Source organism: Ailuropoda melanoleuca, chromosome 2 (assembly GCF_002007445.2).
Source record: "Ailuropoda melanoleuca isolate Jingjing chromosome 2, ASM200744v2, whole genome shotgun sequence".
Taxonomy (NCBI): Eukaryota; Metazoa; Chordata; class Mammalia; order Carnivora; family Ursidae; genus Ailuropoda; species Ailuropoda melanoleuca.
Genome location: NC_048219.1, coordinates 41,378,553 through 41,405,988, shown reverse-complemented (window position 1 = coordinate 41,405,988; position 27,436 = coordinate 41,378,553). Strand labels below are relative to the sequence as shown.

The 27,436-nt window shown below is 40.5% G+C and overlaps 1 protein-coding gene and 1 long non-coding RNA gene across 2 annotated transcripts in view; both read left to right on the top strand.

Moving 5' to 3' along the window:
• LOC117800995 lies at positions 1 to 26,281 on the top strand. Its single transcript, XR_004623268.1, has 3 exons — positions 1 to 379; positions 23,471 to 23,559; positions 25,449 to 26,281. It is a non-coding gene; the product is annotated as an uncharacterized LOC117800995 (long non-coding RNA).
• Positions 1 to 27,436, top strand: part of WLS (Wnt ligand secretion mediator) — a 100,723-nt gene that overhangs the window by 2,750 nt on the left and 70,537 nt on the right. The gene's annotated exons all lie outside the window — the stretch shown is intronic.

Below are 27,436 nucleotides of genomic sequence, written 5' to 3'. Positions count from 1 at the left end.
AGGCTCATATCGGAAGAGCCTGATGTGGGGCTCTATCCCATAACGCCAGGATCATGCCCTGAGCCAAAGGCAGGCGCTTAACCGCTGTGCCACCCAGGCGCCCCTATGTGTAACACTTCTTGGGGGAAATTGTGAAAGTTTACTGCTTAGCTCTCTTCCTTCCTCAATTGCCAAGGCTATGTCCTCATTCTGGCCGCTTGCAGGGAGACGGCAAAGACCAGATGCAGTTCACTTTAAACACCGGCTATATAGTGACTAGCCTTTATCTCAACCATTTAGAGTTTTGTTTTTTTGTGTTTTTTTTTTTTTTCTGTTAAACAAATCTAGGAACTTGGGTACAGTACAAGACCCAAATATGGGGAAAAAATATCAACAAAAGGTAAGTGGGATGTTTTCCCACCAGACTTCCCTAAAATGAAAAGCAGGTGAAACTGAGCAAAGACTGAAATTTCATCCAAGTGGGCAAGTGGAATCAGTGGTTGAAGAAGCAGTTTGTAGGCTGGAAAGTTGAAGAAAAGTTCAGAAACGCCCTCCTCCATTCTCCAGTGAGAGGAGAACTCCTTCACTGCTCAATTCCACTGATATGTAGGAAGTCAGGTTGGGGGGGTTGGGGAGGGAGGAGGGGGAAAGTGTCTTTTCACTGCATCTGCAGAGGCCAAGTGAGAAAGTGAAATCTTCGCTTTGAATTGGCCATAATATATGTTTCTTTTTGATCACTGTTGTCCCCATGAAAGAAAACATGGCAACCTAGGAAGGGGAGGATCTCTATGGCAAAGTTCCTGATTGTAAGACTATAAATACCCCTTACACATATATACAAAACACAGCAACCAACCACCACCCGCAAACAATCATGACAAACCATGCACCCCAAAGTGACCAGGCGAATCAGTTAACCAACGAATTCATTTTCCACATTGGTAGAGTTTTAGATGATGTTTAGATTGGTATTCTAGAATTGATGGGGAAAATGTAAACAGTAGATAAAAAGCAAATAGGGAGAATTTGGTTTTTGTTTAGCCAGCTTTAATACTTCTCTACCCCAATGGCCTCTTCAAACCAAGTTTTTGTTTTGTTTTCTGCTTGCTTTGGTCATTAGTTTTTCTTGTGCCAGTGTCTCTATACTGCAAACCTTTGATGGTATTTTGTAAAAAGGCTGTAGAAAGCAGTATCTTATGTGTTAGAATTTGGAGTATTCAGAAATTCACTGAACTATGCCATGCTTCTATAAAAACTTTGAGCCATTATAAAATCATGCATCTGATTGTTTTCTTATGTGTTGAGAAGAGTTCTTAAGTTTCTAGCTTCTTTGGTATTTAGAATGTATTTAAACATTTAAGAACCCCTAAAGGAAAAGAACATATTTTTAAAGATGTAGCCTAATCTTTATCCTCCTTAAAAATAAGCCTGCAGAAAATGTTAAAAAAAATAATTTCCCTTTGATTTCATGTTTGGTGAATTTAGTTCACGGAGAGGCAGCTGCAGGGGTGGTAGAAAGGGGGAGGGGAGACCATGTGCCCTGAAACAAGAGCGCAGCTTACTAAAAATCATGAACTTGAATCCCTGGCCCATTATGTGCAATTTGCTCTGCTTCAAATTAGTCATGTCTGGGGGATATAATGGTTGAAAAAGCAGGTCACTGTTCCCACCTGTTCTAAAACTGTTAAGAAGAATATGAAGATCAGAACTGAATGAATAAAAAATGATTGCATTGTTTTAAGCATACCATAAATGAGAATACTCCAAACTTCAACTCTGAATAAGTATCAACAAATTGCCAATTATTTTATCTTCAGGGAGGATTGCTTTCTTTCAAAAGCTTACCATGAGTAACCTTTTTTGTTTTTTAATGCTGAGAATATTATGTACCTATAATATAAACATATATAATCAGTTTTCTCAATTTTTATATGGACTTATTTATTGCTTTTCAGTGGTACAGTCCATATAATTGTGCTATTATTATTTAAATGGGAACTATTGATAGTCTTGATTGTGGTCCATTCATGTGAATTTTTGTTTCTGCTACTATTGTTCATTTGGAAGTTGCAGGATTTTAAGAAATCAAATAGAATTAGACTTACACAGAGTGTAAAGATTTGCTTCCCAGTACATTAGGCTTTAAGCTTGTTGTGGTATATATTATATTTTAGCATATATTAATAATGCAATGCCTGTAATCTTGCGGTGTTTGGGTATCTGGTGAGAATCTCAAAAAGAACTAATCAATTGGCTTTTGGTTGATGTTAGCACACATTTTTTCTGTATTTGATTCTCCTTTTTATATTGCAAAATTTCATACCTGACTAAACCATGTCATTTTTTTTCTCTTTGTTAAACTACTGGAGTATCTGTTGTGGTTTGTAGGAGTACTGTGCAATCTCAAAAATTCTTCTTGTAAAGAGGTGGGAAATTTTTTTCTAGTGGAAATTACATTACTGACTTCTTAAAAACTTAATTGTTTACTTGGTTATTGCAACAAAATCATGCTTGTTGTAATAATCTTTAATCATGCTTTCATCTAATCATTCCATACAGCCTGTCTAGCCTTCTGTTGGAACTTTGCCTTTTCCTTATTCAAAGTGAGAAACATTTCCTTGAGATAATCATGTCGTGTATGGCTTTGTAAGGTTTTCAGATATCTTGCCTGAACTCATATCTAGGCTCAAAGCCTTTCCTAGCTCGTTGACATTTTGCAATAATTTGGCCTTTAAAATTTTTTTTTTAATTCATAGAGACTGAGGAAAGAGTCTTACCTTATCTTTCTCATAAAAATGTTTCTATGGAGATTTAGAATTTGAGATTGTATAAAGTCCTTAGCTTAGAGCTCATATGTGTCACTTACCTAACATGCAAAATATTGACTAGAGCCTGCTGTGTGCCCAGGATAGGGCTGCAGTGCTGACTGGGGGTTAGGAAAGAGGGGACTTGAAGCCTGAGTAACCAGAGGTTACTCAGGTTAGGAGAGCCAGAGGTAGAAAAGAACACTTCTTAATCCAAGTTCACTAGCAAAGGATTTCCTATGATGAAGTGCCTAGCATCAGATAATTCTTATTTACTGAGAACCTGAGAACATGTGAAATGAGAAGCCTGTTAATTATACTGTCAAATAATTATATTATTATTTCATCTTGAAATAAATGTATTACTAAAATAATATAACAAATGTTTAGCATGTTAGTTAAATGTGCACAGTGTACCAGACCTTACCTAATTTAATCCATGCAAAGCCTTGCCAGATTGGTAGCGCTATACCTATTTTACATGAGTCAAGATTATCCAGCTAGGGTCAAAGCTCTGAATGGACTCCAGTCAATCTGACATCAGAGCCACAATCCTCAGCCATCAGGTTATCCTGCCCCCACCTCCCAAAGCCTTGACTTTTAAGATTGAGTAAATGTGGTTTAAATCCAGAAAGAGAGGATGAATAACACTGTAAGTGCCGCTGCTTTCTCATTTTAATCATTAGGTAACATATCAAATGGAAAAAAAATCCAATATGATGATAAATGAAATGGAGTTCAGCTTTACATAACAGCAGTGCCCGGCCAAGGCTAAGGGAGGACACCTTTTGAGAAGTCTGCATATGCCCATCTGACCAATTTCTTACAGGTTCAAACTAGTTCCTATAATTGTCTGAATCATCCAGCTGGCTGAGCAGCCAAGTTCATTATCCATAAAAGCATTTGAGTTCTACTTTAAGGAAGATTACTTGATTTTATTTTCTCAGGTTAGTGGTTTTAACACATCTATGCAGTTATATACATCAGGACTATTCCAAAGGAAGAGGAGACAAGGAATCAGCCGGTTGGAGAGGCTTTTAGAGGGTGTGGATTGGCAGGGGTGGTACAGCAATTGAAAAGAAGAGCATTTTACTCAAAGTTGACAATTCTGTTCTCCAAAGGAAATTTCTGTTTGTATACACACCCATGCCTAATCATGAGAGCATCTCAAACCAGAGGCTTCCATGCTGACACCATGAATAGGTATATTTTGTTCTTTGGGGGAAAAAATGCTGATAGACTTTCTCTATTCAAAGATTTACTGCTCTCAATTTTGATAGAGACTCTAGGAGATGATGGGAGACAGGGACCATCAAGACGTGAAATGATCATGTCTGTTTCATTTATGTCTTGCGTCTTCTCTGAGATGTTGTAAGGGTGGCCTAATAGAATAGACAGATGTGCCCAGTCTGGACATTTCTGAGAGAAGATGCCCGGATGGGGAGGAGGATGGAAGTGAAGGGGAGCTTGAGGCACTGATAATTTCAAACTTGATGATGAAAGGTGTTGCAATTACTGTTTTCATAATAGGGCTAACCTAAAAGGGCTGCTAAACAGCAGAAAAGAGCAAGTCATGTTTTAGAATACAAAAATACTTAGGTTCAACTTTTTGCCTTTTACTGCTACCTCTTCTCCCCTGCTTCCACCACGTTCCACCTCTAATTAAATTTTATAGGGGAGCAAAAGCAATAATCAGATTGTCATCAGACCAGTAGTGAGGGATTTGGTTAATTATGATTTGTTGCTTCTTGAGGATTAATTGGGTGGCTATGGAAAGTATTCTACATGTATTGATTCATTGAACCATCATCACAACCTAGAGAAGCAGGTGCCTTCTCCAGATTTCAGATGAATCAGATGCTCGTTTAAGGAACTTCTCAGAGGGGACAGAGATAGGAAATGAGAGGGCAGGCACTCAAGCGCATCATCCTTGATTGAATCCTAAGTCATGCTCTTCAGTCTAAAGCCACTCTCCTATTGTTCCTTCCATTTCTACAGGAAACAAGGTGTTGAGTGTGATAAAACTGATTCTACACAGATTCAATAGAAGATGGAAGCTCAGTCTCCCCCTTTTCTGTTTCAACCTCTTTCCCAAACCACGCACTCCCTTCACTGCGTGGGTACTAATCATTGACCTAGTTACTTCCTAAACAAATGATCCCAATTTTGAATACAGCAGCCATTGTAAATGTTGACTGGTGCTTGCAGGCAATGCTGGGGAGGGCCAAACCTGAGAAAATAATGCCCCAGCTCCCTCCAAGAAGAAATTCTTACACACAGCAAAGAGGAACTGAGAGTTGTCATTGAAAATGTGTCAAAATAACCAAATTCCTGAATGCCCCGATTGCTCTTGGATTTAGCATACAGAATGGATCCTGCATATAGTTACTGAATACAGGAGAGGAGAATGTGGGTGTGGGGAAGAAAGATAGGGGAAGAATACGGACGCAGGAAAGAAAAACTAAGGCCTTTGTAGACATACGAGGCCATCTCTTTGGGACACAGCTTGTACTTGACTTTCCAAAACCTATTTCTGGTACCATCCACTTCCTTCGGATTGAACTAGTGTTTCTCTCTCCTGTGCCTTTTTAAATTCTCGGCCTTCGAGGGCAATTTTCCGCTCCCTCTTTTTCCTTCCTACTCCATTCTGTTAATATTTCCTGGTAAAGAGGTGTTCTTTCTTCACTATCCCCTAGGAATTATAGGGCCTTCTTAAACTTCTGGTTAATTCCCTGGGTTAACTCAGAGGCTTTATTCACAAATAGACACTTCCAAGAGAGCAGAGGTAATTGAAAGAAGAGGCCAAGTTATTACATTTGTTTTGGCAAGGCGTTATGATTTTTCATTAGAGAGAAGGTAATGGATCTGTAAATGATTGGCTCAGTTTTTTTTCAAAGCCCAGATTAATAAGGCTAAGCTCATGAGACCTGTTTGGTGGCCAGTTAACTGCTGCCTTAGTCCTGGCTGAGCCCCTCCCAGAGAGAGAGCTCCTGATCTCCAGGCAGCATCACACAGTGAAGGGAGACCTGGCTCAAACTCTGCAGACCACCTGTGGTCTCAGTGATCTCAAGTCACAAAAGCTCCTTGGCTTCCCCCTCAACTGTGATGTGGGACAGAGCCCTCCTACATCATGGATGATGGCTGTGAGGAGCCCCCCTCTCCAAGACTTGGCACCCGTTGGGTGTGTCACTGAACCGGGCCCACCAAAGATGAGATTCCCAGAGGACTTTTCACTGAAGCCATCTGCTTAACCCCATATCCATCTCTCCTACATTTTTTTCTCTGTTCCTCTCTCTTCCTAGATCTGGGGCAACTTAACTGTGACATTGTTTATTTTCTATTCTTTTTTTTTTTTTTTAACTTTTTACTTATTTACTTGAGAGAGAGCAAGGGGGAGAATGAGAGAGCACAGAGGGAGAAGCAGACTCCCCACTGAGCAGGGAGCCGGATGTGGGGCTCGATCTTAGGACTCCAAGATCATGACCTGAGCCTGAAGCAGATGCTTAACAGACTGAGCCATCCACGCATTTTCTGTTCTTTGTCTTCCTTGAGTCATCACCGCTTTGTCAAACACCTCCAGATTCAGGAGGTATGGGCATGACCCAAAATATACCTGGTTTGGGTTTGAGAGTGCACAGAGAGATTATCCTGCTTTCTAACGTTAATTCCCATGTTATCACCAAATGTCTCAAAATGAGCTTTCCCCAAATGGTAGATGATAATATTGTCATTGATTGTTAGTAAATAAGAATAAAAGTCTCGATCATTGTCCTAAAGCACGCACATTTTATTCTCGGGAGAATTCCTTATGCTTTTATTTGAGGTCTGTTCATTACTTTTGCTTTATACTCAATTAAAAAATATATATTGAGTAATCTCTATACCCAATATGGGGCTTGAACTCACGACCCCAAGATCAAGAGTCACGTGCCCCACCCACTGAGCCAGCCAGGTACCCCTGCTTTATACGCAATTTTAATAGAGCTTGGGTATGCCATTTTCTAAGTCTACAACAGTTGTAATGATTTGCCACCAAAATTCACTGGCAGAAGAGAGATGTAGGAGTAAAGTAGGTAAGATGAGGACAAAGGAAGTGGGGCCTCTCGGATACAGGCGAGTCATTCCACACCTCAGTAGCGCCCCCTGCCTGTGGTGGTATCATTACATTGTAGGCCGGTATGATAATTGAGTCTGCGCTAAAGCTGGGGATCTTATTTTTGGCCACGAGTGCAGCTTATTGCGTCCCCTTTATCTGTACACGTTGGTGGTATTTGGCCTGAATGGAAGCTGTGGGGCTTTTGCTATTAAACTGTGAAAAGGGCCTTGGAGACCGTCTTACCTCCTTTGAGGAGGTATGAGAGTTCCAGGAAAGAGCAGGGACTCAGTTTACACAGTTCAAGGCAGAGCCACAGCTTGGACTCAGATTCTCCTGTCAGTCAGCCCTGGAAGCACGTATCTGCTTTTGAGCTTCTGCATGCTGATCATCTGAAGGCCATAGCAATAATGTGCAGAGAGCTCCTCGCTTGGGTTTCCTCCTGCTCTGTTGACTTTTCTGTTACTTGAAAATAAAATTGTGGGGTGCCTGGGCGGCTCAGTTGATTAAGTGTCTGACTCTTGATTTTGGCTGTGGTCATGATCTCAGGGCAGTGAGATCCAGCCCCACATCAGGCTCCACACTGGGCATGGAGTCTGCTTGATATTCTCTCCCCCCTCTCTCTGACCCTCTGCCCACTAACTCTCTATAAAAAAAAAAAAGCAAACAATAACTTTAATGTCCTCTCCCTCTTGCCTTTGTATACTTAATATTCTTTAAGATTTTATTTATTTTTGTGAGAGAGAGTGTAGGAGTGAACACAAGCAGGGGAGAGGGGTAGAGGGAGAAGCAGACTCCCCACTGAGCAGGGAGACCCATGCTGGACTCGATCCCAGGATCCTGGGATCATGACCTGAGCCATAGGCAGACGCTTAACCGACTGAGCCACCCAGGTGCCTTGTATACTTAATATTCTTAGCAATAGAATTACATATAGTGTTAGAATTATATATAGTGTTACACTGTTCTATGGGGATTTCAGAGAACACCACAGAATTTAAAACAACAACTAAATTCCTCCTTTGCTTGCTGAGTGTGGTAGATGGGCTTCCTCCTGCTTGAGAAGATGTTGTAAATTTAAAACTTAAAAAAACAAAAAACAAAAAACCCCCACAACTATGGTCCTCACTAACGCAACCAAAGTTACCATCCTCGTGTTTAGTTTTAAGACTTAATCAGTCTGAGGCTTCCTTGTCTAAAATTCTGTGACTAACTTTTCTGCTTTCAGGGAATGTCTGTGGCAGGCATAATTCTGAAGTTGTAGTGAGTCTGGGGGAAGTGACATGCCCTATATTTTTTTCGTCTGTTTTGCATACAAAAGAGACAACAAAATTGCTCATTCTTTATCTCTGCCATCTCTTTACTCTGAAGGTAGTTGCAAGCAGAAAATTCGAATTGCCAAAACAGGGCTTATAATGTTGAAGGCTCTGGGCGCCTGGGTGGCACAGCAGTTAAGCGTCTGCCTTCGGCTCAGGGCGTGATCCCGGCGTTACGAGATCGATCCCCACATCAGGCTCCTATGCTGGGAGCCTGCTTCTTCCTCTCCCACTCCCCTGCTGTGTTCCCTCTCTTGCTGGCTGTTTCTCTGTCACATAAATAAATAAAATCTTTAAAAAAAAAATATTGAAGGCTCCATGCCATTATGACTGCCATGCATATTCTTGTGATTCCAGATGTACAAGTGTTATATTGTAAATTATTCCTCCTCTGCCTTCTTGTTGAAAGTAAGCAGAGTCACAACGCACTATTTTTTCTGCATCCTCTGATTTAGTGGGAATGAATATGGACTTTTTTATTGAGGTATAATTAACATATAACATTAGTTTCAGGTGTACAGCATAATGATTTGATATTTATATATCTTGTGAAATGATCACCACAATAAGTCTAGTTACCATCTGTCACTATACAAAGTTACCAAGTAGTTTTTTCTTGTGATGAGAACTTTGAAGATTTTCTGTTTTAGCAACTATCAAATATGCAATATAATATTATTGACTGTAGTCACCCTGCTGTGAACTAATTACATCCCCATGACTTATTTATTTTATAACTGGAAGTTTGTACTTTTTGACCTCCTTTACCAATTTTGCCTAACCCCAAACCCCACTCCCCTCTGTTAACTACCAATCTGTTTTCTGTATCTCTTAGTTTTGTTTTGTTTGTTCGTTTGTTTTATTTTTTAGATTTAGATACAAGTGAAATCATGTGGTATTTGTCTTTGAGTTATTTCACTTAGGATAATATATTCAAGGTCCATCTTTGTTGCAAATGGCAATACCTGACTCTTTTTTATGGCTCAGTAGTATTCCATTGTATATATGCACCATATACACATATGCACCATCTTCTTTATCCATGCATCTATCATGGGACACTTAGGATGTTTCCATAGTTTGACTATTGTAAATAATGCTGCAATGACCATGGGGATGCATATATATTTTTTGAATTAGCATTTTCATTTTCTTTGGATAAATACACAGAAGTGGAATTGCTGGATCATATGGTCGTTCTATTTTTAATATTTTGAGGAACTGCCATAAGTTTTCCATTGTTTACATAGTGGCTGCACTAAGTTATATTCCAGCCTTGCACAAGGGTTCCTTTTACTCCACATCTTTGCCAACACTTGTTATATCTTGTCTTTTTGATACTAGCCATTCTAACAGGGGTGAGATGATATCTCACTGTGGTTTTGATTTGCATTTCCGTGGTGATTAGTAATGTTGAATATCTTTTCGTGTGTCTGTCAGCCATCTGTATGACTTCTTTGGAAAAATGTCTATTCAGATTCTCAGCCCATTTTTATTTATTTATTTTTTTAATTTTTTTTTTTTTTAAAGATTTTATTTATTTATTCGACAGAGATAGAGACAGCCAGTGAGAGAGGGAACACAAGCAGGGGTAGTGGGAGAGGAAGAAGCAGGCTCACAGCAGAGGAGCCTGATGTGGGGCTCGATCCCGGAACGCCGGGATCATGCCCTGAGCCGAAGGCAGACGCTTAACCGCTGTGCCACCCAGGCGCCCCTCAGCCCATTTTTAAATCAGATTGTTTGGTTTTTGTCATTGTTGTTGTTTAATGAGTTGTGTGAGGTTTTTTGTGTTTTTTGTGTGCGTGTGTGTGTTTTTTTAAGCTTTTTAAAGTTGTCTCTAAACCCAACATGGGACTCAAACTCATGACCCTGAGATTGAGTTGCATGTTCTGCGGACTGAGCCAGTCAGGCACACGAAGTTCTTTATGTGTTTTGCATATCAGTCTCTTTGGGGATTTATGTTGTGCAAATATTTTCTCCCATTCAGTAGATTTTCTTTTCACTTTGTTGATGGTTTCCTTTGCCGCACAGAAGCTTTTTAGTTTGATATAGCCTTGCTTGTTTATTTTTGCTTTTGTTGCCCTTGCCTTTGAAGTCAGATCCAAAAAATCATCACCAAGACCAATGTCAAGGAGCCTACCAACTATGTTTTCTTCTAGGAGTTTTATGGCTTTAGGTCATACATTCAAGTCTTTAATCCATTTTGAGTTCATTTTTGTGCATGGTATAAGATAGTAATCTAATTTCATTCTTTTGCATGTGGCTGTTCGGTTTTCCCATTTGTTGAAGAGACTGTCATTTCCCCATTGTATATTCTTGCCTCAAATCTTGACTTTTAAGTCTCTGTTTAACATGGTTGTCTTCAGGTGATCACAACCAAAAATTGGGTTCCATATTTTATTAAATCCAGCCCTTTCTCAAGGCAAATCAGGTCTTTTTGAGGCCCTGTTCTTTTTACTCTGGGTTCTTACAGATTTTATCTGCTCTCACTTAGGTTGTAACTTGCCCGAGAACGGAATGCCTTAAATGTGGAGAAGACACGGCCCCACATTCCTTTCTTTTCTCTGTTCTGTTGAGCTAGTTCTGGCTTGTGTGAAATGGGCTCCAACTTTAGCCCCAGCACGCCTGAGCTAAGGGAAGTTGTAGATAAGATTTTTACTGAGGCTTTCAAAAGACTGAACCATGGGGCCTGGAGGTCCCTGATAGACCACGTCTTCATAAGCATACAAAGGATCAGCTTCTTCAGAATTCTAAGGGGTGGGGGGAGAGGGCTCAGCTGTGATAGGAAACCCTGGGACCTTAGGCATCCTTTTAGTTACCCTTCCTCCTCATTTTACAAAGTTTGCAGTTTCCTGAGAGAACTGGTGTTACAGCCCTAGCATCATTCTTTAAACATATCTAAGCAGAAAATAGTTTTCCACTATGAGGACATGATTATTTCTGAATAATAGTTGATGAAAGAGAAATAAACAGGATACTTTGTAGGCACAAGATTTTTAAACTAAAAGGACACTCAAGGTCATCTTTCAAATAGTGTGTTTGTTTCTTTCTTTCTTTCTTTTTTTTTTTATTGGTACCAGAAGAATCTTCCCATTCTCCTCCTCCTTACCTCACCCACCTGTTAAAAAAGGGAAAGAGAAAAAATAGAGTTTGGGAGAAGGATGAGCAATACATTTGGGATTTGAACAAAATCAGCATAAGGATATATTTTTTTTTCTGGTTTTTTTTTATAAAGATTTTATTTATTTATTAGAGAGAGAGAGAGACAGCCAGCGAGAGAGGGAACACAGGCAGGGGGAGTGGGAGAGGAAGAAGCAGGCTCCCAGTGGAGGAGCCTGATGTGGGGCTCCATCCCAGAACTCCAGGATCACGCCCTGAGCCGAAGGCAGAAGCTTAACGACTGAGCCACCCAGGTGCCCCAGCATAAGGATATATTTGAGACAATAATATTTCTTTGTCAGGTCTTGGGTTAGTTACTGATACCAGCTCCATCCAGGAAAGTCCTCTTGCTTACCTTAGCGTAAGTCTCCTGGCTAAGCAGAACTGCTGCAGTAATTTTGAAAATCGCCTTTGATGACTTGGGCTTCTTAGGGGATTCCTAGGAAACAGTCACTCTATAAACAAGGCGTTGGTTCAAGGTTTTCCTTATGATGTTTCCGTTTTTGATAAACGTATTGGTCCTTCCATTCAGAGTGATCAGATTTCTAACTGATGGCTTGTGGTTTTAAGGCTGATCAGTGGGTATGATCTGGTTTGTTAGCAAACTTGCTTTGTAGCTTAGACAAAGCATTTACATGCTGTAAGCCTCAGTTTCCACATCTAAAAATTTCCCCTGGGGTACCTGGCTGGCTCCGTCGGTAGAGCGTGCAACTCTTGATCTCAGGATTATGAGTTCAAGCCCCACGTTGGGTGTAGAGCTTACTTAAAATTTCCCCTTCATAGGAAGGTTGTAGATTTAATGAACTTAAAGTTACCTACACCTACGTGTGAGATCAATTCATATATGTTAGCTATTTCCCTGATTTACAGGTTATCACTAATTAACTTCCTCAAGGTTCCTCCTTTCTCTCTTTCTCTTTCTTTTCTCTCTCTCTCTTTCTCTCTCTCTTTTGAGTCATCCTCTGTCTGGTTAGGCTCATGACAGGGTATTTCTGCTCCTTAGTGAAGTACATAAAATTAGAAACCCAGCAACCCTGCTTGATAGCCTTCTATTAGGCACAATCCATGCTAGCCAACAATTTGAGAAGCATGTCATTTACCCATTTGGTGAATTAGAGCGATTCACTTTTTGAGCCAGTCAGTGATAGTTTTCACCGAGGTTTAATTTGAATCTTAAATTTTGTCTTTTAAAATGCTGGACCAGTTTTCATGGCTCTTTATAGCATGGATAAGCCCAGGTAGCAAGTCTTTTAAATAGATATCACTCAGTACATGGAAGGGGTATATTCCATCCATGCTTGCTGTAAAATGAATCCCAGTTGTTCTGTTTTAAATTATAAAATTGAAGTCATCATCCATTGGGAATTTTTTTCTTCCAGACATAACATAAGTGACAAAGACCTTTGAAAGTCAAACTTCTAGGGAAAAAAATGATCTTTTTTCTTATAAAATATTAACTACTGAGACATTAGCTAGAATTATGCTGTAGTATAAGAAATTATAAACAAAAAATAAAGATGAAAATATAACCTCTATAAGACTGTAAGCTACATGAGAGCAAAGAAGGGTCTAATTTGCTTATCTTTATCTTGAGTGGTTACCACAGTGCGGTGCAGCAGAGCTGCCCAGAAATACTTATAGAAGAAAGAAAGAAAGAAAGAAAGAAAGAAAGAAAGAAAGAAAGAAAGAAAGAAAGAAAGAAAGAAAGAAAGAAAGAAAGAGGAAGGAAGGATGGAAGGAAGGAAGGATAGATGAAAGGAAGGAAGGATAGATGGAAGGAAGGATGGATGGATGGAAGAAAGGAAGAAACACTTTGCATTTGGACTTATTGCAGAGATAGCTAAAATGCTTCAACTTTAAGATCTGCCCTAAGACTTGTAACGTTGTATTCCAAGCTATTCTTTTATAATTAAATGTGGAGGTTTCTTACTATTTGCTTGAACCTAAAAGATTGTTCCACCTTCACGGTTTGTATGCTTTGTTATATAAAAGTGTATAATTTTTGGAGTTTTGGAAAGAGACTTTCTCCTATTATATTGTGGAGACTAAGGCCTAGAGGAGTCACAGTGAGATCGTAAGATGGGAAGGAAGTGTCCTGACCACTAGTGGAGTGTTTCGTTATCCATGGCTATGGTTACGCTGATTACTGTTATGTCTGATCTACGTATTTGGTCTTCACTTGGCCATAAGGGCAGAGAATTGACTGACTGCTTGGTTGATAAAGTTTGCTGGGAGGAAGGGAACACACACTACTATCTGTATTTTCCAAACTTTGAATATTCAGATGAGAACGCTGAATGATGACAATTTTGTGCTTTATTGTCTTTAAGAAGTAAATGTGTTTCTTGTGCTTCACGAGGGCTGGTTTTTAGGGGCTTCTTTAAGAAGACCAGATAGTTGGTTTAGATCTCTATAAACTTTTAAAGTTGGGAAATTCATCTTTCAGAGTTTCCCTCCTAAGAATGTTGCAGACGCATTCGCAGTTCTTCATAGAGATGGGTAATATATTGACGATGTCAGTTGTCCTTGACAAGAAAGCCTAATACATGCAAATAACCACCTCTGCGTTCCATTTTGTTCAGCTTGTGGACTGGTGTGTGGGAATGAATTCCTCCACACAGTCGTCCAAGTTCCTGAAGTGTATGCAAACGTAAGTGCTGTGCTCAGTGTGTGCCTGCGGGCAGAGAGGAACTTGGGCCGGTTGGCCTTTCTAGTGGAGCAGGTGGAGACGGGAGGGAGCGTTGTGGGGGAGGGGACGCAGAGCTGTCATGAAGTAAGGGGGCAGGGAGGCTCTGGTGTTGGGAGAATGTAGGGGCTTGAAAGGCAGCAGGAGTCCCTCCTCATCTGGGTCATCATGTCATCCTGTACTCTCTTCCTCTAAAATAATGACACTTTTTTTTTTGACGATGGCCCCATCCAGAACTCCAAAGATGGGTAAAACCACACTGGCAATGGGAATTTGCTATTTTAAATGTAAGCAAGAGCTGTGGGGTTGGAAGACCTGGGTGCACGTCCTGGCCCCACCACTTGCTGGCTATGCGGCCCAGAGCAAATGACCTCCTCTCAGAGCCTGAGTTTCCTTGTCTCTCAAATAGGTAAAATGGGAGCAGTAATGTCCATCATATGACATTTCTGTGAGGATTAAATGACTTAAGTGAAAAGATTAATGAGGTAAAAGAGTGTGTCCAGTGCCTGGCAAATAAATAGTAAGCACTTGGAATATGCTAGGTGCTGTTTCATCGTTAGTGTTATTCTTTTAACCCGGGAATGAGTTCCAGGAGTGATTCACCTGGAGTCCTTTGGGAGGCTGACATAGGTTTTCTGTCTGCTCTGTCAGGTCTAGGTTGCCATGTGTACATTTAAAATCTAGAGATTAGGATCATACATTTTTGTTCCCTCCTAATTTTTGCTTATGTTTTTGAACAAGAATACAGTGATTGAAAGGCATTAAAGACAAAGAAAAAAAATCCTGAAATCCACCATTTTAATACAAATCCATGTTAATTTTTTATTCTTTCCCTTTCCGTGACTGAATATTTCCAATTTCACATAAAAAAGTGGGAAACCCTAGTTAGCAGAGGCTGAAAAGTTTTTTGTTGATGCCTTCACCAAATGAATGTTTACTTTGGAAATTCAGCAGTCAGCTCCTCCTCTCCTCCTTCTAAACTTTCCTGTAATACTTAACTCGAGATTGCTTGTTGAACCATTGAACCATGGGAAATTCATTTTCAAAATCTGCTTAATTGCTGTGAGACTTTTAATTTGTTCTGGATGATGGTGCTAATGTCTGGGAACTGGGACTGAAGCCCTCCTAAGTTGTTAATTCAATCAGCCGCTGTGCCCTTGCCATGCCTAATGAAGGAGGGGGGGCATCCAGATCCTTCTCACAAAGAGGCTGGGTCCCTCCTGACCACCTCGTCAAAGATGAATAAGAGAGGCCCCACAGTTAGGTCGAACACTTGGGGCAAATTACCAGGGTGTCGGTCCATGTTATCCAAAGCCCTGGGCTGAACTTCTCAAAATAATTATGAAGTAGGTTTTACGTGAGACCACAGAGTTTGAAGACATGGATGGGTTTTGTGTGCATGGTGTTCACACCTGCTATTCTGCAAAATTATTTAATCACTGAGCTTCTGTTGTGGCTCTGTCTATAATCTGTAAGATCATAAACATCACCCCCAGACCATTGATATTCCCGTTAACCACTGAAGTTTTCCATGGCGAGACTGGTGAAAGCTTGCTCTGTCCTCATGATAAATTAGCTTGTTTATTCCTCTTCTGCTTATTTCTATCCTGCTGTTGATTAGTGTAATGAAGCAGAAGTCCATTGTGTGTGTTCATTGGGTAGCGATCCTCTGGCACCAAAGGGGGTAATTGAGTAGAAAGGCAGAATGCTGTTGGTGCATGGGAGAAGTTAACACCACATGAGGTCACCAGGCTTCAAGCTTTAATCAATGTGGACACAATGCAATTGAGATTTTGAAAAGGGTTTGTTTATAGTGTGAGAGTAAGGGTCAGTAGTTAATTTGAAATGCTGTAGGTGTGTTTTCCTTGAACCAAGAAGGTACAGAGCATGTGTCATAGAGGATTGTAAATATCCTCAAGGGAGGGATGTAATTGGGGTAGAAGTTTAAAAAGAAGGGAGTTTAGAACTTCAGTGTACTTATTATTGACCCATCCATGCTTTATTGAAACTTTTACCATTCTTCAAAATGGGAAAGAGACTGTAGAAGAAACACTTGTAAGTCTAGTATAGAGGCACAGTACTACCAAGAAACAACTTTTTTTTTCTTTTCTAAAGCAACGATTTCCTTTGGGAAGAAATTTGGAGTCCACTAAAATATTGCTTGTACTACTACTGTGTGCTAATTCTAAAAGAATTCTCATTCTCAGAAGCTTCTGTCTTCTGTGATTTTTAATTGCCATGGCTTGAATGAGATAACATGAAAACCATTAACCCGTTTACTTGTTCATACTACTGTCCTTTCCATTTCAGTCTCTCGTTTATAACAGGCACATCTGTCTGCTTTTTGGATTATCTTTGGCATTTCCCTCCATTACTTTATTACCTCAGTTTCAACAGCTAGAAACACCATACTTCTGTGATCACCCTGGCTGATTTGTAAGTAAAGAAAGTCTTGTCCTTTTGTTGCAGGGAAGTTTTGCAGGCCAACATCCGGCTTTCAGAAATGACTACAGGAAAAGAATGTAGACATGGTGGTAGAGCCAGAGGCTTGACATGGACTCCCAGGTGCTTTGTTGAGTGTATGTTAAATTTAGGTGATGAATTCATACTCTCACTACCTCACATTTATATAGTGCTGCTATCCTTCTTCAAAGCACTTTCTAGAAATCTTCTCATTTGGCCTTACCAATAGCACTCTAAGATAGATGGGTTCACCAAGGATATTCACATTTCAAAGTTATGGAAACTGAGAGGGAGAATAGCCCTGTTTGTGGTGAGTTTTGTTTGTGAAGGTTTGACTTGGTGAGATTTGTTTGTGGTGGAATTACTCTGGGGATTTGAAGTTTAATTGCTATATGATGATACAATGAAGATTGGGGGAGGGAGCTTGTTTTTTTTTTTTTTTTTTTTTTTAATGGGGAGAATTATTTGTCATAGAAATCACTGTATGTTAGCCAAACATTACTTTTTTGAGCTGTCTCCAGGAAAAGTCAATGCCATCAGTGGTCCATTTTCTTCACCTCTACCTGATAAAACACTCAGATGTTCCTATAAACAGTTGTTGAGTATGTAAGGAATATCTCTTTGAAGGATCAACAAATTTCAGCCTCCTGAGAATATCCAGATGTTTTGATCTTTTCCTCAGCAGAATCTGGGTCTTTAGAACCCTGTGGTAGATCTTAAGAAGGAGCTAGAGAGCTCCTAGATGAGAGTGAAACTAATTTACTATGTTTAGCTAGTGAAAGGGGTTGTGGTGTGGTCACTCACTGCATTAGCACTTCTGTGTGCCTTCCTCCGTTATTTTTGTCATGCCAATAAATATGCATCGAAAGGCCATTTTTGATGTTGGTATGATGTCCCATAGAATGTATGTACTGTAATTAAGTTACCCAACTTCCTGTATCTGGACATTGATGATATTTCCACCTCGGGGACTGTATTTTAGCAATGCTGGAGAAACCTTCCTTGTAGTTAAATTCTTGACCATACCCTAAATTATTTCCTTAGAAACTTCATTCTATGAATTTATCTTAGGTCAGAAGACATGCTTATGGGGTGCCTGGGTGGCTCAGCTGATTAAGTGTCCAACTCATGATTTCGCCCCAGGTTGTGATCTCAGTGTTGTGACATGGAGCCCTGCATGGTTGGCTCTGCTTTCAGCGGGGAGTCTGCTTCTCTTTCTCTCTGTCCCTCTCCCTCGGCCCCTCCCCTTGCTTTTATGTACTTGTACTCTCTCTCTAAAATAGATAAATAAAAATAAGAAAAGTCATGCTCATTTTTAAAGATTTTGATTGAGATTGCCAACTTGCCTTTCGGATCAGTAATAACCACCAGAGAACCCATGGGTCAAGTCTGGAAGTGTCCATCTCCCTGCATCTTGGCCAGTCCTGAGCATTGTTTTTATTTTTTAAAATTTTCTAATGTGCCAAGAATATCTTCTGTTAATTTACATGTCTTTGATTAATAGTGAAGATGCATCTATTTTCCTATGCTTTCTGCTATTTATATTCTTTTGTGATTTGCCTAGTTATTTCCTTCCTTTATTTCCATCCCTGTAATACAACTTCTTAGAGACTAGGGAAAGAGAGAAGACTTACTGGGGAGAATGGTTCAGCCTAATTCTACTGATAGCAGAACCCTGAGTTTCCCTGTTGCACTTGCCCCTCTCCACTCTCCATCTGTGTGGTTGAAGAGAACCTTCACCTCTGTCTCCAGTGATGGGCACGTAACCAAGCCACAGTAAACACCTGGCTCAAGTTAGTCTACCCAGAGTGAATTCTGAGGCTTGTTGGAGGCCACCAGAAAGAGATATCTTTTTCTTACTGAACTTGAACCCAGATAATATAAGCCTAGAACTGTTGGAGTCCCTCTAATGAAGCCTGAGAATGAAGCTAATAAAATATAAGGTAGAATTCAGGGACTGTAGAGAAGTGAGGTCTGTTCACATAATGTGATTTCTCAAAGCAATCTCTATCTAAAGATGGCTCTGTCTCTGGACATTTTTCAGCTTCACCTTGTTAATAGATTCATTTGATTTTTGCTAAAGCAACTATGAGCAAGATTTCCATTTCTCTTGCAACCAAAAGACCCCAGACTGATGCACTTATTGCATCTTGGTTTAAGGATAGGCTGATGACTGTTTCTATATTGCAGAAGGTGTATTTGGAGAGTTTGCTCAGGTTTCATGGAATAAGTCTTCTGTAACAATAAAATATAAAATCAGGTATGGAACCAACCTCTGGAGGCATAGCTCATCCAACCAGAGTAGTGGTTGAAATGTGTGTGTGTGTGTGTGTGTGTGTGTGTGTTGTACCACTGTTGGAGCATCAAGTGGCTGGTGAAGATCATTAGTGACAATTCCTGGAGCTTGGCCAGGCTGTTGGCTTTGAAGTAAAGCTCATTGCAACACGTACTCCTGCTGAGCTGTATGTCTGTGTGAAATGGATGGCAACAGGATGTCCCAGCAGCTAAAATGAGGTTCTTGAAGGCATAGGAGAAGCTTTAATGACTGCCCAGCAGAGCAGTATTTCTGGGGATGGTTGGGAAACTTGAGTAGATGTTACAGTGGCTTGAGGTTTCGTTAGGACATCCAAGAGTCTGTGAAGCAGAACAAAGAATGAGGCAGCACATGTTAGAATAGTCCCTGAACTGGGTTAGTGATGGGCTACAGACGGAAGTACACACGTGGCTCTTGCCTTCGACCAACTTAAATTTGATTGGAGAGACAGGATAGATAACATTAGACAGTTTGTCGTTAAGGTCAACGTTGGGTGAAATAGAATGTGTTCTAAGCATTTTTTAGATCAGATAAAAAGTTTTTTTTTTGAGAACTAGAGAGTTTGCTCTGGGTCTTTAAAGTATGGGATGGTCATTTGAAGCACAACTTGATGTGTATAGTTCACGACAAGACTCACCTCATTTAAGGCATTGAATTAAAAATGAGCTTAATAGAAAAGGCCATGAGCAGAATATCAAGAGATCTGACTCTAGCCCCATTTGCTTCCCTAGATGTGTCTTTCAATCCTCATGCTTCTCTTGCTTTTTTTATTTGCTAAGTGGACCTGGTAATGCTTTTCCTTGGCAAATAAAAACAGAGGCATGTCTTTCTCAAAGCCAAATATATTGGCCTTTCCACCCATTTCTTTTCTTTTTATTAGAAAATCCTCAGTAAATTTGTTTAGATGGTAATTAAGGTATATTTTAGTACTTTGCTGAATTCTGAGGGATATAAAGAGGTACAAGGCCTGATCATCTGCTCATCTATGGTGTTATGGAAAGAAAGCATTGGATATAAAATGAACGAATTTGGAAATTGGCCACTTGCCAGCTATGAGACTAGGTTTGCTTCTAGTATCCGATCATCCATAACCTACCATAAATCAGTAGGATCTATGATAATGACGTATAAGAAGATGGAGATGATGACGTAGATGGCACTTATGTTTTGTACGACACCAAAGACAAAGTGGCCCTGTTTTAGCTGAGTAGATAGGCAGGACATACACAAGAGTATTAGTAAGACAACAAAGCAGTACATTAGAAAATGTTAGGTAGTATTAATTGAACATTTACTGTGTGCCTGGCAATATGCTTAGTGTTTTATATGCATTATCTCAACTGCTGAGGTGGTTGAGTTGGTAACGAGAATCTTTTTCTCACTTTTGTTTTTACCTTTAAAGGTCTCAGAGACAGGAGGATCCTTAAAGCAGTGATTTGGACTTCCTTAATTTGTTCATTGTATTTTTTTAAAAAACCTTTTATTCTAAAAGCAATGGCTTTTGGGGGACAAAACCTGGAGGTGGTTGTAAATTGACCAGAAGTTTTACAAATACCCGTAAGGACAGGCATTATGTTAGACATTGTGGGCAAATCCATTCAGCCCAGGGCCTTCGGTCGGTCGGTCGGTATTTTCCTTTGTGAACTCTTTTGCTGAATGTCCCATCATCCTTTGTTGAGATGAGGTCCTGTTCATCCTGTCTGCTTTCACGACATGAATGTTTTAGGAACTCTCCACAGACTGGCTGGATTGTCTCTCTGGGCTATGAACAGATTGTGTGGGTGATGAGACAAGTAGGAAAAGACTCAGCGGTCAACAAAGCGAGTGGAAAGCTCTTTCTCTGGCTTTCAGAATGGAGCTTAGATACAAAGGAAACTTCGTTAATCATGCCTCCTTTGTAATCAGAATGGTGGAGGCATTTTTTTCAGCCGCTATTATTTTGTCCTCTGTCTCGTCTGAGTTAAACCGATTGTTAATAGCTAATTGAGGGGTTAAAAATTTCCCAGACACAGCCAGGCAGAATCAACTTCACTTGATAAGGGAGAGGATTGGTTCTGATTGGAAAACCCAGTCAGGTGTGGGGCAGGTTTCCTGTGGTCGTGGCACTGGTCTGGTAGGATACCCTTGTCCAAGATCTACATGGTGGCAGCTTTGTGCTTAGATGATGAAAATTTCAGGTGTGTGTGAGAAGTGGAGAAGAAATGAGTAAGACTTGGGGGTTCAGGTGAGTTTACAAGATTCAATCACTTTTTAGTACTAAGTTGCTAAAACAAGCACTGAATGGAAAACTCCAAGCATCTCGATTACTGAGCAATCTTAGACAACTTACTTATTTAATCTTTCTATAGTTGCTTTCTTAGAAATCAAAGGATAGTAATCATTGGTAGCCACTTAACCAGCATTGTGTAAAATAATGAGACTGTAAATGCTTTGAGTGCCCTGGAGATGAAGAGATAGGGAAAATTCTCTTACGTATTATTCATATTTAACATGGAAAGATGAATCAGTGTGTGTATATATATATATATATATATTTTTTTTTTTTTTGAAAACCTGCTGTGCTTTCAGCACCTCATTTTTATAAGGGAAGTTGTGTGCCTTAGCAGAGGTTGACTTTGTAATAATTTAGTCTTCCAAGACAAGTCCTGCAAATTTACAATGTGGTTGATTTTCTAAGAGGAAAGTTTGAGGTTAGCCCTGTGCTCTCCATTCCCTGACTCTAGTGGTGAGATGTTGTATAACAAATTCTTGGTTGAAGGTGAAACAAGGGTCGTGAAACCAAAGGCAATATTAGGTGTTTATAAGAGAGCTAATCAACTATTACTCTAGCTATCCCCTAGCTGTGTGTTTGTCTGTTTTCTTTTAATGGATTTTTGAAGCCAAAACAGTGAGAGGTGGCTGTAAATTCCAAGAAAGAGACATCACAGTGTTTTAGGATTGGAAGACAGAAGAAAGAGCTGCCTGATTCTTGGTCTTCCTTTTTTAACCCTAGTGCCCTAGCTCATGGTCATGTGTTTGAAGCAGAAGGAAAAAATCCCCCCCAGAGTCTTCCCCTCTTTTATCTTGTCTCACCTAAATATTTTCTTCCCAGGCACAACTGGAGTTTACCTCTCCTCTTATGGTGATGAGTTACTGCTGGTACTTTCTGTCCAGTGGAAACACCCACTGCCCCTACCTGCCGTTTGTCTGTTTTCAGCAGGAATTGACTATTTCCTGATTCTTCAGAGAAGCAGATTCTTTTTTTTTTTTTTAATATTTTATTTATTTATTTGACAGAGAGAGAGACAGCCAGTGAGAGAGGGAACACAGGCAGAGGGAGCAGGAGAGGAAGAAGCAGGCTCCCAGCGGATGAGCCTGATGTGGGACTCGATCCCAGGACTCTAGGATCACGCCCTGAGCCAAAGGCAGACGCTTAAGGACTGAGCCACCCAGGCGCCCCCAGAGAAGCAGATTCTTGTTTTGTAAGGTGCCTGAGAATTTATCTAGTCCAGCCTCACCCACACTGGGGTCTCCCAATGGGGACGACCTCCCTGCCATCACCTTCCCATTTCAGTGATGAGTTAGTTGTTCTCTAGACAGCTTGTTTAATTTTTCAGTCCAGTTGAAACACTATGATGGTTAAATGTTCTTTCCTATCATTTAGTGGAAAACTGGCTTCCATTATCACATCGTAATTTCCCCTTACAAATCCTGGATTTTCCTTTTGAAATAATCTAGAACATGTGCTTCCGTTCTGTTAGATGGTAGCCTTTCAAATAATTGAAAACGATTACCATTTCTGTCCACTGACTTTCTATTTTCCAGATGAAAAACACTCTCCTTGTCTGGTTTTGACTCCTTACCATACTTGCTGTTCCTCTCTGGTGATTGTATTCTCAGTCAAGATTAAGTTTATCTCGGGGCGCCTGGGTGGCACAGCAGTTAAGTCTCTGCCTTCAGCTCAGGGCGTGATCCTGGCGTTATGGGATCGAGCCCCACATCAGGCTCTTCTGCTATGAGCCTGCTTCTTCCTCTCCCACTCCCCCTGCTTGTGTTCCCTCTCTCGCTGGCTGTCTCTCTCTCTGTCGAATAAATAAAAATAAAATCTTTAAAAAAAAAAAAAGATTTAAGTTTATCTCGGCTACTATGGCAACTAGTTACTGCTTGTTGTTTCTACTTAGAGGAAACCACCATTTTCCTGTTTGCAGTAGAAAATCCATAATTTAAAAATCAACATGGTAACGTCCTTAGAACAGAGGCATTTATATTGCTGGTGGTCAGTTTATTGCAGGGAACTGTGAGTTCTGCAACAGTCTATGCTCTGGCCTCGCCGTTTTAACTACTAGAACTTACACCAAATGCATTTCCCAGATCTATCTCTGCATTGATTTTTCTCATTAGGAGACATAGTGTGGCATGAGTCAAAAAGAGACTGTAGGTTCAAACCCCAGTTCAACCACTCACTGGCTCAAACCCCAGTTCCACCACTCACTGGCTATGACCTTGGATGAGTTGTTTACATTTCAGAGCCTCATTTTACTCCTCTCTAAGTGAAGACAATATCTACCACTTATGTATAAGAATGAAAATCAATCAAGTTAAATCCCCTAACCCAATGCCTGGCACATAAGAAATTTCCAACAAACGGTAACCGTTATAATCATTTATGATTTGTAGATAACAGCCCGATGCGGGCAGTCCAGCATGTAGACAACTGTAACGGTCATGGATTGTTGAGAACTTGCAATCAAAATGACTTGTGGGGTGTAAGTATTTCTTCTACGCTTGGGTGGTTAGGATGAAACAGGGGTTCCTAATGAGGAGCAGTTTTGCCCACAAGGGGATATTTGGCAATATCAGGAGATGTTTTTGATCTTCACAACTTGCTGGGGGAGGAGGGAAGATGCTATTAGCAACTGGTGGGACTAGCAGCTAGCATCCTACAATGTACACAGTGTCCCCCAAACAGTTATCCAGCCCCAAATGTCAGTAGTGCCTAGGTTGAGAAACCCTGGGATAGAAGGACTGGGGCAGGGCATCCAAGAATACGAAGAAGGAATTGGCAGCTGTAGCTCTCTGATGGTGAGGAGCCCAGACTTTGGACAAAATATTGAAATAAGATGATGACCTAGTGTAGCTATAGCTTTAACCTCATATAGTCTAGCCCCATAATCCTAATGTGCCTTTCTAAGATGTCAGTCCTTTCCAACTTCCCAATGTCATGTGCTAACTAAATAAATCCTGCCAAAGGTTTATATGAGGTTTTTGTGCCTGTTTTCCTTTTTTTTTTTTTTTTTTTATGTATCCCCTACTTAAGACATGACTGACCTTATTGGTCCAGTCTTGAAGTAGTGATTCTGTTACAGAAATGGGCAATCAACCAAAAATAAATTTAAAATAATAATTTCAATTCTTTGTTTATACTGCCAAAACATGATAAAGAAGGCGTATAATCTGTAGCAATATTTCTAGAAACCCCCCTTGTCTTTCCCCTCCATTTGATGCTTCTAGCCTCTTCCAAAATCTCTCACAGACCTCCTCTGATAAAACTGCTCCCCCAGCCTAAGCTTGTCTTCTCTACTGGCCCCTTTCTCTTGATTGTGTATCATGAAAACCCAGACAGTCCATCTAGCAACAGCTGAACTCTCATAGGGGTAGGGGGGAGGAGGGCAGGCAAGGGGGTGCAACAGAACAGGCAAAAAGTATTCTCTGTATCTGTTGGGAGGAGGGGAAAGAGTAGGGAAGACCCATGTTAATACTTTTGGCAAATTATTTTATAATTATTACAAATTATTTTAGAATTTGTGAAAATAATTGTGGAGGAAAGATGTTAATAGTCCCATTTCACTGAGGAGAAAACTAAAGGCAAATTCTGTGTTCCCTCAAACAACAGGCTGCTTAGGATATCCCTGGGATATTTCTCAGGGAATGACATCTTAAACATTCAAGTTAAAGTTCTTCTAGAATCATCTCTGATTTGGGGGGCTATTCACTGAGAGACAAGGAGAACCTCTGTCTTTAATGACCTAAGTTCCCAAGATCCAGACCTTTCAGTTCCCTAAATGGTGGTTAACACATCCCTCAGGGGAAGATGCCAGGATAGAGAACAAGGAGTATGTTGCCATCTCCCCAGATTCTTCTTCTTCATCTGTTAGCAGCACTGTTATTATCAAGTTAACATTTAAGGCCTCACTATGTGCAAGGTGCTGTAATAGGCTCTTTCTATTAATTATTTTATCTTCACAAGAAACCTCTGAGGTGGGGCGCCTGGGTGGCACAGCGGTTAAGCGTCTGCCATCGGCTCAGGGCGTGATCCCGGCGTTACGGGATCGAGCCCCACGTCAGGCTCCTCTGCTGGGAGCCTGCTTCTTCCTCTCCCACTCCCTCTGCTTGTGTCCCCTCTCTCACTGACTGTCTCTATCTCTGTCAAATAAATAAATAAAATCTTTAAAAAAAAAAAAAAAGAAACCTCTGAGGTGGGAACTCGGTAGAATTTTACAAAGGGAAACTGGCATCCTGTAAAGCTATGTGAGTTCTCTGACTGAATTGCTAGTAAGTAACAGAACTGGGATTTGAATCCCAAGGTTTTTTTGCTTCTATAGCTTTTGCTTTTAATTTTTCTTATTCTGATTTTTAGAACATTTTGTATTTTCAGCAACATAAAGAACCCTTCCTGTAAAAGCAGTTCCTTTGCTGCACTGTAATCATCCTTTTTCTCCTATGGAATATGTAAAGGGTAATCTGGGTAAGTTTTGAAATATATTAAGAATCCAACAGTTTAAATGAAAATTTGAATGTTGTGAATTGATGTCTCATTAGCAAATTTTGTCATTGATCTTTCGGCTTAGGGCAGTGTGTGCCATGACTTCCATTTCTTCTGAATAATAGACTCAGCTCTAGTGAGCTTATTTCTATCATCCTGAAAAATAGAGGCTGGACATGCTCCAAATTATTTCATTGTATTGGAATGTCTTTGTGTTGTATTATACTGTGAGTGTATGGGCCATTGGCTGGAAGCTGGAATGGAGTTTTGCTTTTTTATGCCTTAAATCATTTCATTATGATTGGATTGGACCCACCTTCTCATAATTTATATTATAGGGATACATTTTGTCATGCTGAATACATCAGTATGAAGGTTTACAGTTGGCTCTAAGTTTGTGCTTGCTTTCTAGAAGAGTTTGTTGTCTCACCAGTTGTTGGAAGATAGAAAACACCCAGAGCCCTTTCTGACCGCTAAGAGCAACAGAACAGAGGAGGAGGATTAAGGTCTTTTCCTCAAACAGATGTGAAAATACAAGGGAAATGAGGGGAGAAGGGGCCTAGATGGACAAGGCTTGGTGGCCTCTACTTTTGGCATATAAATTGACCCTAATGTAAAAGGATATTTTTTTAACCTTAAAAGAATGACTTTTACCATAACACAGAGTATACAAATTTCCTTAAGAGTCACGGAATTTTTTTTTTTAAAGACTTTATTTATTTGAGAGAGAGAGAGCAAGAGCAGGGTGGGAGGGGCAGAGGGAGAGGGAGAAGCAGACTCCCTGCTGAGCCGGAGACTCCTGGGATCTTGACCTGAGCCAAAGGCAGACACTTAACCAACTGAGCCACCCAGGAGCCCAAGAGTCACAGTTTGAACTGAGCCACCCAGGCGCCCGAGAGTCACTGTTTCTAATTTAGAAGTGACTAACAGTTAAAATACTGCCTTTCACAGTTGAGAGAACTGGGGCCCAAATGTTGATCGATTGCCTGGTAAGTAGTATATCCAGCACTAGAACTCAGCAATCCTGTTCTGTGAGATAATTCGTTCTGCCAACATTCTTCTCAAATCTGCAGTAGTTCTGGAATAGAAGACTGATTTGTGGCCCAGAATTGGATCTCTATATGTGTGAAGAAGGGTCATAGAATGTTAATGATGAAGAAAGACCTAAAGGCTCTTTCCATCCCTATCCAGTGCTCAAATGTCCTCTGCACGCTTTGCATGCACCAAGTGGTACCAGCAGGAGCACCTCTATTCACACAAACATGGGCAGTTCATTGTCTTCAACTGCTCAGGTTAACTTTGTATCATTGGATTTTACTGATCTCAGATCTTCTTCCTTAGAACTTGCAACATTGGGACTACCCAGAATAAATCTAATTCCTCTTCCAAATCTTTTTTTTTTTTTTAAAGATTTTATTTATTTATTTGACAGAGATAGAGACAGCCAGCGAGAGAGGGAACACAAGCAGGGGGAGTGGGAGAGGAAGAAGCAGGCTCATAGCGGAGGAGCCTGATGTGGGACTCGATCCCATAACGCCGGGATCATGCCCTGAGCCGAAGGCAGACGCTTAACCGCTGTGCCACCCAGGCGCCCCTCCTCTTCCAAATCTTAATCATTCATGTATTTGACCTTTTATCTGTACCCTCTCCCCCCGCCGCCCTCCAAACTGAGCGCCTTTCTTTAACAAGCAGTGAAGCTTCTGCATATTCAACCAGTGACAGGACTTACTTTCGCTTGACTCCTCTCCATCTGTCTGCTACCCATTCAGGGAACTCGGGAACATCTTTGACTTCTCTTTCTCACTCACATCCCACAGGAATCAAGAGAGTCTGCAAATTCTTCCTCCTAAATAGCTCTTCCTTCCTGTCGCAGTTGTATT